This window comes from Mesoplodon mirus (assembly GCF_964341445.2).
Source record: "Mesoplodon mirus genome assembly, chromosome: X".
Lineage (NCBI taxonomy): Eukaryota > Metazoa > Chordata > Mammalia > Artiodactyla > Ziphiidae > Mesoplodon > Mesoplodon mirus.
Window position 1 is genome coordinate 100909819 of NC_138981.1, and position 14521 is coordinate 100924339.

A 14521-nucleotide genomic window follows, 5' to 3' on the forward strand; every position below is an offset into this window, starting at 1 on the left:
TAATGAAGTTTAGCCAGGGCATTTATCTGCCAAGAATATTGTGACATAAATTCATGGCTTGGAAAGGCTACCTAAAAGAAATTCCTGAGATTCCATGCCACTATATTATTATATTTTATTAATTTGATGAGATAAAAGTGACTACTAATGAATATGTTGCACCATTCTCTTCTCAATATGGAAGCAACTTTAACGTTATATCTATACAAGCATAAAAGCAACCAGCTACAATTTGAATAATTCAATCAAGTAACTGGATTTTTTTATGACATCAAATGACCAGTTTGACTTTCACTGAATTCACTGGTTGGTTGACACTTGGAGGAGCATTAACTTGTCATCCTCATCATTACCATGACATAGTATTTATTAAGCATCCACAGTTGCAAGTGATATAAAGTTAGCCAAATAATTGTAGACTCTGCCCTTTAGGAGTTTATGATCTGGAAACTCAACATATCCAGATGAGCTAGATGCCATTTAGCAGAGTACTGCTTGTGGGACTTTGAGAAATACTACTAAGTGGCTGTAAAAGATCAATTTTCTACACAAAGTGCCAAACTATGGACTAGAAAGTAAAGTAGTGCACATGGTGGGTGCGGGTAGGTGATCTTCTCACTTGAGATGGTGCTATTTGCGCCGAATTTCAACTACAGATATCCTCTCCCTTCAAAAGATTGAAGCAGCACTTTTTAGAGAGAGAAAATGACATGTCTGAGCTTATCAAAAGCAAATGAGTCCTTCGGGAATCTGGGAGTGAGTAATGATGGTGGGGGATGCAGCAGGGAAAATGGTATTTTTGGCATCAGAATAACTAGGCTCTATTCCAGCTTTGTCCCTCATGGGTGGGCACTGGGTAATTTATTTAACTTCTCTGCATCATAGTTTAATTATTCACCTGTAAAATGAGAAAGGTGTAATCATGTTTATGCCTTCATGATATCTGAAAATTGTGCAGAGATCCTGCAATGAAAAGTGAACCCAAAATGAATTTATACAAGAACAGTCACAATAATGAATGTTTCTTTCTAACTAGGCTGAGAGGGCTATACTTTTGAAGGAAATAAAGAATTTGTATGAAATGCAGTTTTAACTTTTAGAGAGTATTTATGGGTTGCAATAGTTTTACCTCTTAAAAAATACTCTGTTATAATCCAGTTAAAGTATTTTGTTACATGGTTCATTTAGAGCTTATTCTTTGCTATTACAAATGAAATATGTCTAATCAATAGTTTACCTATTAGAATTCCCTTTTTGGGGAGGAATCACAGAATGTAAGTTTCAGGAAGCCCATTAGAAATAATGTGATCCTATTCTCTATATGAGAACATAAGGAACCTTTGAGAGTGAACTACTTGCCCAAGGTTGAACGATAAGCCAAAAGGAAAGCCAGTACTAGAATTCAGGTTTCCTGTTTATTTCAGTGCTTCTGTAAAGTATTTCTGTCTCATAATCTTTCATTTCTAGAAAGTGTGTCACAATGGACAACCACTTCATGAACTCAGAAGGGACAGCTGGTATTTCTGAGTGGGCATTACTGTGTGCCAGGTATAGTGCTAAAGGTTGGGCATATGCTATTTCAAATAGTCCTCACACAATCCTGAGGAGGCATTAGCAACTATTCAACAGATGAGGAAACAGGATGAGAAAATTTAAGTAACTTACTCAAAGTCACACTACTAGGAGTAGTTGAGTGAAGGTTCATGTTCCAGTCTGTCTGACACAAAAGCCCATCTTTCCACTACGTCATACACTCTCCCTGGGAAAGTGCCATTACCATTTTGAAAATTCTTCAGGGCCCAACTAGATGAGTCAGCAGCACTAATCGGACATGACATTGGGCAGTTCATCTTAAATTCTGTTTTTCTTCCCATGCTCTTCTTCCACATTTCAATAATCGTGTTCATTCTTAGACATCCAGCTCTACTCAAGCTGTTCTTAGTATCCTTTATGGGCCTGGCTTCCTCAGACAATATTTAAAATTACATTTTCTCATGGTTATTCCATATTTATCTGTTGCATTACTTTTTCTCCATTTAAACTCCTGATTGCCTAATTAACTTTAGTATTTATTTGGAAGGAAAATAATATGATGTTTACACTGTGCAGATGTGATAGAGGCTTACTGTATATTTTTTTCTTCCAGACATTATTCCATTTGCCCAATGACATAAGACAATCGACGTGACACCTTTTCTACATCCATTAGGTAAGAACTGGGACCTCCTTGTCTAGTTTCAGTGCATCAAACTCAAACTATAACTGAAAAAACACAAGCTGAAGGAATTTAGGAACAAATAGCCTGAGAACAATCTATTTATTTGCTGTTCACAGAAAGAATATGGGTGGAGTTTGCAATGCCTATTAGTTATAAACTCTTGGTAATGTTGTTTACATTAAATAAGATAATGAGTATAAAATGCTTAGCACATATGTAAATGTTTAAAAAGACTTAGTTATCATATATTGCTTTGGATGCTACAGAAAGTTGCAGAAACTAAAGAGCATCTGATTAAATTTGGAGTGGAGAAAGGTCCATTTAGGTTTGAGTTATTTTCTAAGTCAATACCTATTGAGAGACTGACTCTGTGTGTGTTTGTGTGGCGGGGGAGACTAGCTAATTAAGCGGATGCAATATAGAAGTTCTAGATTATTATGTAAGTCAAACTGATATGATCTCAATTTTTCCTTTATATTTGGGATAAGTTAGTAAAAAGTATTCATACCTAATGATATAATAACTAAATCCTGAGGCCCTTAACTGTCAAAGATTAAATGTTTTCTTCCAGGCAGATATATGTGAAAAAAAATATATTGTTGCTTGTCTCCAATGAAACACATTTAAATGTAAGGATGAAACCTGCACATTTGCATGACCTGATTACTCATAATAGGAGAGAATACTGTATATTTTAATATATAATTAAATTCAGCAGATAAAAAACTGTTCATTCTCATTCTGATGAAAAATAGTTCTTAAAATATCCAGGATTGCATCTACCATGAGATATGTAACAAAAGCCTTTATTTGGCTTTAAAATTATTGATCTGATTTGGAGCTGTCAGGCAGGTATGTTAATACAGACAGTGTTTCTGGCCAGGGCAGTGTCTATTTTGCCTGAGCAGACTGCTCTGCCATCACTGCCTATTTACAGAACAATGTAGAACAGGGTAGGCATATCTGCAGGGCAAAACATTATTTTATCTCAATTGTAGGGTTGCATATTAACCTGGGAGTAGGAAGCTATCCTTTCCTATCACCTACTTTGAAATCAAATGCATAGAGTAATTTTTCACCTTTTGTAAATCTATCAATCACTCGTATTTCTTTCTTTAAAGCTACTACCATGTTATCTCATATTTAGCTGAGTACATAACTTGTTCCAATGCTTTAGGGAGTTTCACTATGTATAAAGCTTAAAATTTAATGAAATTAGACTTTAGATAAGGGGTAATATAAAAGTAAGATTTCTTTTTGATCTATTAGCCCAGAGAAAACTAGAAAAACAGGAGATCACTGAGAAAATTTGGTATTGTATATAACCATTTTTATACAGTAGCTTTGACAAATAGGCATGTCCCACTCCTCTACAGAAATGCTAAATATATATTACTAAACACAGTGATCAGACAAAATAGTGATTTAGGAGAGCAACCGATTGGTTAAATTTTCAGAGAGTTATGTTATTCAATGATCCAAATTAGTGGTGTACTTTGAAAAATTTGAGGGGGGGGAATAAAATTGCAGACAACCTATCTTCGGCTAATCAGATCCTTGAGCGTGATTTTGAGGCATGTTTGATGATGTGTTAACCTATTTGAAAATGATGAGGTAGTAACTTGAAACAGGGTCTGGAGAATCCATATAACTCAAAATATGTGCTTGATCACAACCTGGCCTCAGTCAGTCTAACCAATAAGCATTTACTGAAGTACTCTGGTTTGGGAAAGGTCATTGTATGATATAAGACACAGTGGAGTCTCTATGGATGTGTGTGTAAATCTCTGTTGTGGGATGATAGAGGAATTGATATTATTATCAGTAAAAAAGAAACTAAACACTATCACTTCTATAAGAAAATATCTCCTATTCAGCATCTCCTTCTTCCCTTATTTCCAGTATCATGCTGCTTTTAACACAGAAAATAGAGAAGTAGGAGACAGACTGGCTAGTCATGGTTAAAAAACTTTCTGTTGATGCTAATAAGTTAATGAACAGACAAAAGGGCTTTCTCGGCCTTCCCCTTCATGCAAGGCACACAAAAAAGACAGTATAAAAAGACAGTGAAAAATAACCCATGATTTCAATCACTTCTTTTTTTTTTTCTTCTGACTGCTCTTTTGTCCCAAAGAACTGTGTCCAATCATTTCTCCCACAATGTGCCTACTGTGTGGCATCCACATTGTGTAGCCAAAAAAAAAATGGAGTTTAGAAACAAATTTGAGTTCCACCACTGTATAATCCTAGGCAAATTGCTTAACATTTTCTGACATTTACTTTACAAACTGAAAAAAAGATTATGTGAGGATATAATGATCTCTACAGAATTACTTTACTATGTGTGAAATTCTAGTGCTCATAAACTTCTGTTTACCTCTTCCTCAGCCATAAGGATTTTGGTTCAAGTGTTTATCTGAATTTCAAATCATACCTGATTAGGATAGTTGTAAATAGGAGGGGGAACTATGGACTACACATGAAATTGGAAAGTAAAGGAAATAAGGAAAATTAAACCATCCTTAGGATTCTCTTCCTCTGTTAGACATGAGAAAGCTAAGTAGTGGCAGAGTCAAGGAGTAGGATTCACTCTTCCATAATATCCACTGGCCACTTACATACATATATGGTTACTCTTAAATAAGAATACTTTTTAAACCAAAACAATGTGCTGGGGCTTCCCTGGTGGCGCAGTGGTTGAGAGTCCGCCTGCCGATGCAGGGGACACGGGTTTGTGCCCCGGTCCAGAAAGATCCCAAATGCCACAGAGCGGCTAGGCTTGTGAGCCATGGCCGCTGAGCCTGTGCTCTGCAACAGGAGAGGCCACAACAGTGAGAGGCCCGCGTACCACAAAAAACAACAACAACAACGTGCTGGCTATGTAAATGCAACATCAAGATGAGTGTCCTATAACACTCCTACAACTAGATAAACATAGGTAGAACAATGAAATTGGACCCCTATCTTGCACTAATCATAAAAATTAGCTCAAAATGGATCAAAGACTCAAACCTAAGAGTCAGTGATATCATAACACTCCTTGAAGAATCTCCTTGCCATTGGTTTTGGCAATGACTTTTTGGATATGACACCAAAAGAACAAACAAAAGCAAAAATCAACAAATGGGACTACATCAAGCTTAAAAGCTTCCACACAGCAAAAGAAACAACAAACAGAATGAAAAGGCATCATAAAGAATGGGAGAAAAATTTTACAAACCATATATCAGATAAGCGGTTAATATCCAAAATATATAAACAGCTCATACAACTCAATATTAAAAAAAACAAGCAACACAATTAAAAAATGGGCAGAAGACCTAAATGGCCATTTGGATGTCTTCTTTGCAAAAATGTCTAACAGGTACATGAAAAGATACTCAACATCACTGATCATCAGGAAAATGCAAATCAAAACCACAAAGAAACATCACCTCACACCTGTCAGAATTGCTATCATCAAGAAGACAAGACAGGAGAATCTTCAAGATGGCAGAGGAGTAAGCCATGGAGATCACCTTCCTCCCCAGATACATCAGAAATACATCTACATGTGGAACAACTCCTACAGAACACCTACTGAACACTGGTAAAAGACCTCAGACTTCCCGAAAGGCAGGAAACTGTCCACATACCTGGGTAGGGCAAAAGAAAAAAACAGAGACAAAAGAATAGGGACAGAACCTGCACCAGTGGGAGGGAGCTGTGAAGGAGGAAAGGTTTCCAAACACTAGGAAGCCGCTTCACTGGCAGAGAAGGGGGGTGGGCAGGGTGGGGGGAAGCTTCAGAGCCATGACGGAGAGGGCAGCAATAGGGGTGTGGAGGGCAAAGAGGAGAGATTCCCACACAGAGGATTGGTGCGACCAGCACTCACCAGCCCAAGAGGCTTGTCTGCACACATGCCAGGGTGGTCATGGGCTGGGAGCTGAGGCACGAGCTTCTGAGGTCAGACCCCAGGGAGAGGACTGGGGTTGGCTGCGTGAACACAGCCTGAAGGGGGCTAGTGCGCCATAGCTAGCGAGGAGGGAGTCCGGGAAAAACTCTGGACCTGCCTAAGAGGCAAGAGACCATTGTTTTGGCATGTCTGAGGAGAGGAGATTCAGAGCACCTCTTAAACGAGCTTCAGAGATGGGTGTGAGCCACGGCTGTCAGCACAGATACCAGAGATGGGCATGAAACACTGAGCCTGCTGGTGCAGCCACCAAGAATCCTGTGTGCAAGCACAGGTCACTATCCACACCTCCCCTCCCAGGAGCCTGTGCAGCCCGCCACTGCCAGGGTCCCGTGATCCAGGGAAAACTTCTCCAGGAGAACACATGGTGTGCCTCAGGCTGTTGTAATGTCATGCAGGCCTCTGCCACCAAAGGCTCGCCCTGCATTGCATACCCCTCCCTCCCCCCGGCCTGAGTGAGCCAGAGCCCCCTAGTCAGCTGCTCCTTTAACCCAGTCTTTTCTGGGTGAAGAACAGACGACAGAGGGCAACCTACATGCAGAGGCGAGGTCACAACCAAAGTTGAACCCTAGGAGCAGTGAGAACAAAGAAAAGAGAGAAATTTCACTGTGCAGCCTCAGGAGCAGCAGATTAAATCTCCACAATCAACTTGATGTACCCTGAATCTGTGGAATACCTGAATAGGCAATGAATCACCCCAAGATTGAGGCAGTGGACTTTGGGAGCAACTGTAGACTTGGGGGTTTGCTGTATGTGACTGACTAGTTTCTGATTTTTAAGTTAATCGTGGTTTATTGGTTGGGTTGCTCTCTTTTTCTTTAAATTTTTAAATTTTAATAATTAAAATTTTTTTTATTTTATTTTTTCTTTCTTTTTTTGGTCCCTTTTCTTCTGAGCTGTGTGGCTGACAGGGTCTTGGCGCTCCGGCCAGGTGTCAGGCCTGAGCCTCGGAGATGGGAGAGCCAAGTTCATGACAGTGGACCACCAGAGACTTCTCGGCAACACGTAATATCAATCGGCGAGAGATCTCCCAGAGATCTCCATCTCAACTCTAAGACCAGCAAGTTCCAGTGCTGGACACCCCATGCCAAAAAACTAGGAAGACAGGAACACAACCCCACCCATATGCAGAGAGGCTGCCTAAAATCATATTAAGGTCACAGACACGCCAAAACACACCACCAGATGCAACACTGCCCACCACAAAGACAAGATCCAGCCCCACCCACCAGAACACAGGCACCAGTCCCCTCCACCAGGAACCCTACACAAGCCACTGAGTCAACCTTACCCACTGGAGGCAGACAACAAAAACAACAGGAACTATGAACCTGCAGCCTGCGAAAAGGAGACCCCAAACACAGTAAGTTAAGCAAAATAAGACACAGAAATACACAGCAAATGAAGGAACAAAGTAAAAACCCACCAGACCAAACAAATGAAGAGGAAATAGGCAGTCTACCTAAAAACGAATTCAGAGTAATGATAGTAAAGATGATCCAAAATAGTGGAAATAGAATGGAGAAAATAAAAGAAACGTTGAACAAGGACCTGGAAGAACTAAAGAGCAAACAATGATGAATAACACAATAAAAGAAATTAAAAATTCTCTAGAAGGGATCAATAGCAGAATAACTGAGGCAGAAGAACGGATAAGTGACCTGGAAGATAAAATAGTGGAAGTAACTACTGCAGAGGAGAATAAAGAAAAAAGAATGAAAAGAATTGAGGACAGACTCAGAGACCTCAGGGGCAGCATTAAATGCACCAACATTCAAATAATAGGGGTCCCAGAAGAAAAAGAGAAAGGGATTTAGAAAATATTTCAAGAGATTATAGTTGAAAACTTCCCTAACATGGGAAAGGAAATAGTCAATTAAGTCCAGGAAGCACAGAGAGTCCCATACAGGATAAATCCAAGGAGAAACACACCAGGACACATATTAATCAAACTATCAAAAATTAAATTCAAAGAAAAAATATTAAAAGCAGCAAGGGAAAAGCAACAAATAACATACAAGGGAATCCCCATAAGATTAACAGCTGAGCTTTCAGGAGAAACTCTACAAGCCAGAAGGGAGTGACAAGACATATTTAAAGTGATGAAAGGGAAAAGCTTACAACCAAGATTACTCTACACAGCACGGATCTCATTCAGATTCGACAGAAAAATTAAAAAATTAAACTTTTGCTTTACAGACAAGCAAAAGTTAAGAGAATTCAGCACCACCAAACCAGCTTTACAACAAATGCTAAAGGAACTTCTCTAGGCAGGAAACACAAGAGAAGGAAAAGACCTACAAAAACAAACCTAAAACAATTAAGAAAATGGTAATAGGAACATACATATCTATAATTACCTTAAATGTAAATGAATTAAATGCTCCAACCAAAAGACATAGACCGGCTGAATGGATACGAAAACAAGACCTGTATATGTGCTGTCTATAAGAGACCCACCTCAGACCTAGGGACACGTACAGACAAAGTGAGGGGATGGAAAAAGATATTCCATGCAAATGGAAATCAAAAGAAAGCTGGAGCAGGAATTCTCATATCAGACAGAATAGACTTTAAAGACTATAACAAGGGACAAAGAAGGACACTACATAATGATCAAGGGATCAATCCAAGAAGAAGATATAACAATTGTAAATATTTACGCACCCAACATAGGAACACCTCAATACATAAGGCAAATGCTAAAAGCCATAAAAGGGGAAATCAACAGTAACACAATCATAGTAGGGGACTTAAACACCCAACTTTCACCAATGGACAGATCAACCAAAATGAAAATAAATAAGGAAACACAAGCTTTAAATGACACATTAAACAAGACGGACTTAATTGATATTTATAGGACATTCCATCCAAAAACAACAGAATACACTTTCTTCTCAAGTGCTCATGGAACATTCTCCAGGATAGATCATATCTTGGGTCACAAATCAAGCCTTGGTAAATTTAAGAAAATTGAAATTGTATCAAGTATCTTTTCCAACCACAATGCTATGAGACTAGATATCAATTACAGGGAAAAAAACTGTAAAAAATACAAACACGTGGAAGCTAAACAATACACTACTAAATAACCAAGAGATCACTGAAGAAATCAAAGAGAAAATTAAAAAATACCTAGAAATAAATGACAATGAAAACACTATGCTCCAAACCCTATGGGATGCAGCAGAAGCAGTTCTAAGAGGGAAGTTTATAACAATACAATCCTACCTCAAGAAACAAGAGACGTCTCAAATAAATAACCTAACCTTACACCTAAAGCAATTAGAGAAAGAAGAACAAAAACCCCCAAAGTTAGCAGAAGGAAAGAAATCATAAAGATCAGAGCAGAAATAAATGAAAAAGAAATGAAGGAAACAATAGCAAAGATCAATAAAACTAAAAGCTGGTTCTTTGAGAAGATAAACAACATTGAAAAACCATTAGCCAGACTCATCAAGAAAAAAAGGGAGAAGACTCAAATCAACAGAAAAAAAATTTCTTTTTACTCAGCCGTAAAAAGAAATGAAATTGAGTTATTTGTAGTGAGGTGGATGGACCTAGACTCTGTCAGACAGAGTGAAGTAAGTCAGAAAGAGAAAATCAAATACTGTATGCTAACACATACATATGGAATCTAAAAAAACAAAAAAAAAACATGGTTCTGAAGAACCTAGGGGCAGGACAGGAATAAAGACACAGACGTAGAGAATGGACTTGTGGACACGAGCAGGGGGAAGTATAAGCTGGGAAGAAGTGAGAGGGTGGCATTGACATATATACACTCTCAAATGTAGAATAGATAGCTAGTAGGAAGCAGCCACATTGGACAGGGAGATCAACTCAGTGCTTTGTGACCACCTAGAGGGGTGGGTGGGAAAGGGAAGGCGGGAGGGTGATGCAAGAGGTGGGGCATATGGGGATATATGTATATGTATAGCTGATTCACTTTGCTATACAACAGAAACTAACGCATCAATGTAAAGCAATTATACTCCAATAAAGATGTTAAAAAGACAAGAGGGTTCTGGTTCAAAATGGTAACACAGGAACATCCTGAATTCACCTCTCCCTATACACCGAATGTACAGCTACATATGGAACAATTTCCTCTGGGAAAAAACCTTAAACTAGCTGAATGACTCCTCAGCAGTGGGCAAACAAGAAAAAAAAATCCATATTAAAGTGGGTAAGAGGCAGAGACACAGTCTTGCCATAAATCCCAACCACAGCATGGTGACCCACAATTGGGAGAGATCTGAAAACCTGGATATCCTCCCTGAGAAGTGAATGGTTTGAACCTCTCACATCAGGCACTACATTGTTTAAGACCATATTCTGGAAGATGAGCCGCCTAATCATCTAGCTTTGAAAACCAACAGGGCTTGTGTCCACAAGGACTACAGTGCTATAGTGAACTGAGAAACAGCTGTCAAAGGGCTCATGTGCTCAGACCCACCACCCCAGGGCCAAGTGCTGAAGCAACCAATCAATGATCCCAAAGAGACTCACACCCAGATACATTATAACTAAAATGTTAAAAGTTAAACACAAGAAAAGAATAAAAGCACAAGAGAAAAACTTGTTATATACAAGGTAACCCACATAATACTATAAGCAGATCTGTCAACAGAAACATTGCAGGCCAGAAGTGAATGGCATGACATATAGTCAAAGTGCTGAAAGAAAAAAATAACTTCCAAACAAGAATATGCTACCTGGTGAAGTTACCATTCAGAATTAAAGGAGAGAGAGTTTTCTAGACAAGCAAAAGCTAAAGGATTTCATCACCAAGAAACCAGCCTTACAAGCAATGTTAAAGGAACTTCTTTAAGCTGAAAAGAAAGAGTATTAATTAAAAGAGAAAACATACAAAAGTATAAATCTCACTGGTAAGGGCAAATACATATATAACTACAATAGTTAAGGGATACACATGATAAAGAGATGTACAATGTGACATCAAAGACCTAAAATGTGGTAGGGTGTAAGGGAGAGTAAAAATATAGAACGTTAGTATGCATTCAAACTTAAGTTTTTATCAGCTTAAAATACACTGTTATAAATATAAGCTGTTATATGTAAACCTTGTGCTAACCACAAAACAAGAACCTATAGTAGATAAACAAAACATAAAGAGGACGAAATCTAAGCATACCAATACATAAAATCATTATATCACAATGGAGGAGAGCAAGTACAGAAAAAAGGAACAGAAGAACCACAAAGCAGCTGGAAAAAAATTAACAAAATGCCAATTACAATCTATTAACAAATACTTTAAATGTAAATGGATTGAATTCTCTAATCAAAAGATATAGAAGGGAGACAGCATCAATCACCAGAGGGCAGACAGCAGAAGCAAGAAGAACTAGAGTCGTGCAGCCTGAGGAACAAAAACCACATTCACAGAAAGACAGACAAGAAGAAAAGGCATAGGGCTATGTACCAGATGAAGGAACAAGATAAAACCCCAGAAAAACAACTAAATGAAGTGGAGATAGACAACCTTCCAGAAAAAGAATTCAGAATAATGATAGTGAAGATGATCCAGGACCTTGGAAAAAGAATGGAGGCAAAGATGGAGAAGATGCAAGAAATGTTTAACAAAGGCCTAGAAGAATTAAAGGACAAACAGAGATGAACAATACAATAACTGAAATGAAAAATACCCTAGAAGGAATCAATAGCAGAATAACTGAGACAGAAGAACGGATAAGTGACCTGGAAGACAGAATGGTGGAATTCACTGCTGCGGAACACAATAAAGACAAAAGAATGAAAAGAAATAAAGACTGCCTAAGAGACCTCTGGGACAACATTAAACACAACAACATTTGCATTATAGGGGTCCCAGAAGGAGAAGAGACAGAGAAAGGACCAGAGAAAATATTTGAAGAGATTATAATCGAAAACTTCCCTAACATGGGAAAGGAAATAGCCACCCAAGTCCAGGAAGTGCAGAGTCCCATACAGGATAAACCCAAGGAGAAACACGCCAAGACACATAGTAATCAAATTGGCAAAAATTAAAGACAAATAAAAATTACTGAAAGCAGCAAGGGAAAAACAACAAATAACATACAAGGGAACTCCCATAAGGTTAACAGCTAATTTCTCAGCAGAAACTCTACAAGCCAGAAGGGAGTGGCATGATAAAGTGATGAAAGGGAAGAACCTACAACCAAGATTACTCTACCTGGCAAGGATCTCATTCAGATTGGATGGAGAAATCAAAAGCTTTACAGACAAGCAAAAGCTAAGAGAATTCAGCACCACAAAACCAGCTCTACAACAAATGCTAAAGGAACTTCTCTAAGTGGGAAACACAGGAGAAGAAAAGGACCTACACAAACAAACCCAAAACAATTAAGAAAATGGTCATAGGAACATACATATGGATAATTACCTTAAATGTGAAAGGAGTAAATGCTCCAACCAAAAGACACAGGCTTGCAGAATGGATACAAAAACAAGACCCATATATATGCTGTCTACAAGAGACCCACTTCAGACCTAGGGACACATACAGACTGACAGTGGGGGGATGAAAAAAGGAAAGGAAATCAAAAGAAAGCTGGAGTAGCAATACTCATATCAGATAAAATAGACTTTAAAATAAAGAATGTTACAAGAGACAAGGAAGGACACTACATAATGATCAAGGGATCAATCCAAGAAGAAGATATAACAATTATAAATATACATGCACACAACATAGGAGCACCTCAATACATAAGGCAAGTGCTAACAGCTCTAAAAGTGGAAATCGACACAATAATAGTGGGGGACTTTAACACCACACTTACACCAATGGACAGATCATCCAAAATGAAAATAAATAAGGAAACAGAAGCTTTAAATGATACAATAGACCAGATACATTTAATTGATATTTATAGGAAATTCCATCCAAAAACAGCAGATTACACTTTCTTCTCAAGTGCGCACAGAACTTTCTCCAGGATAGATCACATCTTGGGCCACAAATCAAGCCTCAGTAAATTTAAGAAAATAGAAATCATATCAAGCATCTTTTCTGACCACAACGCTATAATATTAGAAATAAATTACAGGGGGGAAAAAGGTAAAAAACACAAACAAATGGAGGATAAACAATATGTTACTAAATAACCAAGAGATCACTGAAGAAATCAAAAAATACCTAGAGAAGACAAATGACAATGAAAACACGACGACCCAAAACCTATGGGATGCAGCAAAAGCAGTTCTAAAAGGGAAGTTTATAGCTATAAAAGCCAACCTCAAGAAACAAGAAAAATCTCAAATAAGCAATCTAACTTCACACCTGAAGGAACTAGGGAAAGAAGAACAAACAAAACACAGAGTTAGCAGAAGGAAAGAAATCATAAAGATCAGAGCAGAAATAAATGAAATAGAAACAAAGAAAACAATAGCAAAGATCAATAAAACTAAAAGCTGGTTCTTTGAGAAGATAAACAAAATTGATAAACCATTAGCCAGACTCATCAAGAAAAAGAGGGAGAGGGGGCTTCCCTGGTGGCGCAGTGGTTGAGAGTCCGCCTGCCGATGCAAGGGACACGGGTTCATGCCCCGGTCTGGGAAGATCCCACATGCTGCAGAGTGGCTGGGCCTGTGAGCCATGGCCGCTGAGCCTGCATGTTCGGAGCCTGTGCTCCACAGTGGGACAGGCCACAACATTGAGAGGCCCATGTACCGCAGAAAAAAAAGAGGGAGAGGACTCAAATCAATAAAATTAGAAACGAAAAAGAAGAAGTTACAAAAGACACTGCAGAAATACAAAGCATCCTAAGAGACTACTACAGGCTACACTATGCCAATAAACTGGACAACCTGGAAGAAATGGACAAATTCTTAGAAAGGTATAACCTTCCAAGACTGAACCAGGAAGAAACAGAAAATATGAACAGACCAATCACAAGTAATGAAATGGAAACTGTGATTAAAAATCTTCCAACAAACAAAAGTCCAGGACCAGATGGCTTCACAGGTGAATTCTATCAAACATTTAGAGAAGAGCTAACACCCATCCTTCTCAAACTCTTCCAAAATATAGCAGAGGAAGGAACACTCCCAAACTCATTCTATGGGGCCACCATCACCCTGATACCAAAACCAGACAAAGATACTACAAAAAAAGAAAAATACAGACCAATATCACTGATGAATATAGATGCAAAAATCCTCAACAAAACACTAGCCAACAGAATTCGACAACACATTAAAAGATTCATACACCATGATCAAGTGGGATTTATCCCAGGGATGCAAGGATTCTTCAATATACGTAAATCAATCAATGTGCTAAACGATATTAACAAATAGAAGAATAAAAACCATATGAT

The 14521-nt window shown here is 38.4% G+C and overlaps 1 long non-coding RNA gene across 1 annotated transcript in view; it reads left to right on the top strand.

Annotated features, from left to right (window-relative positions):
• LOC309797122 overlaps positions 1-14521 on the top strand; it is a 181981-nt gene that overhangs the window by 116424 nt on the left and 51036 nt on the right. Inside the window, exon 2 of the long non-coding RNA XR_014292550.1 lies at positions 2147-2209. This is a non-coding gene — a long non-coding RNA (uncharacterized lncRNA). The remainder of the gene's footprint in view (positions 1-2146; positions 2210-14521) is intronic.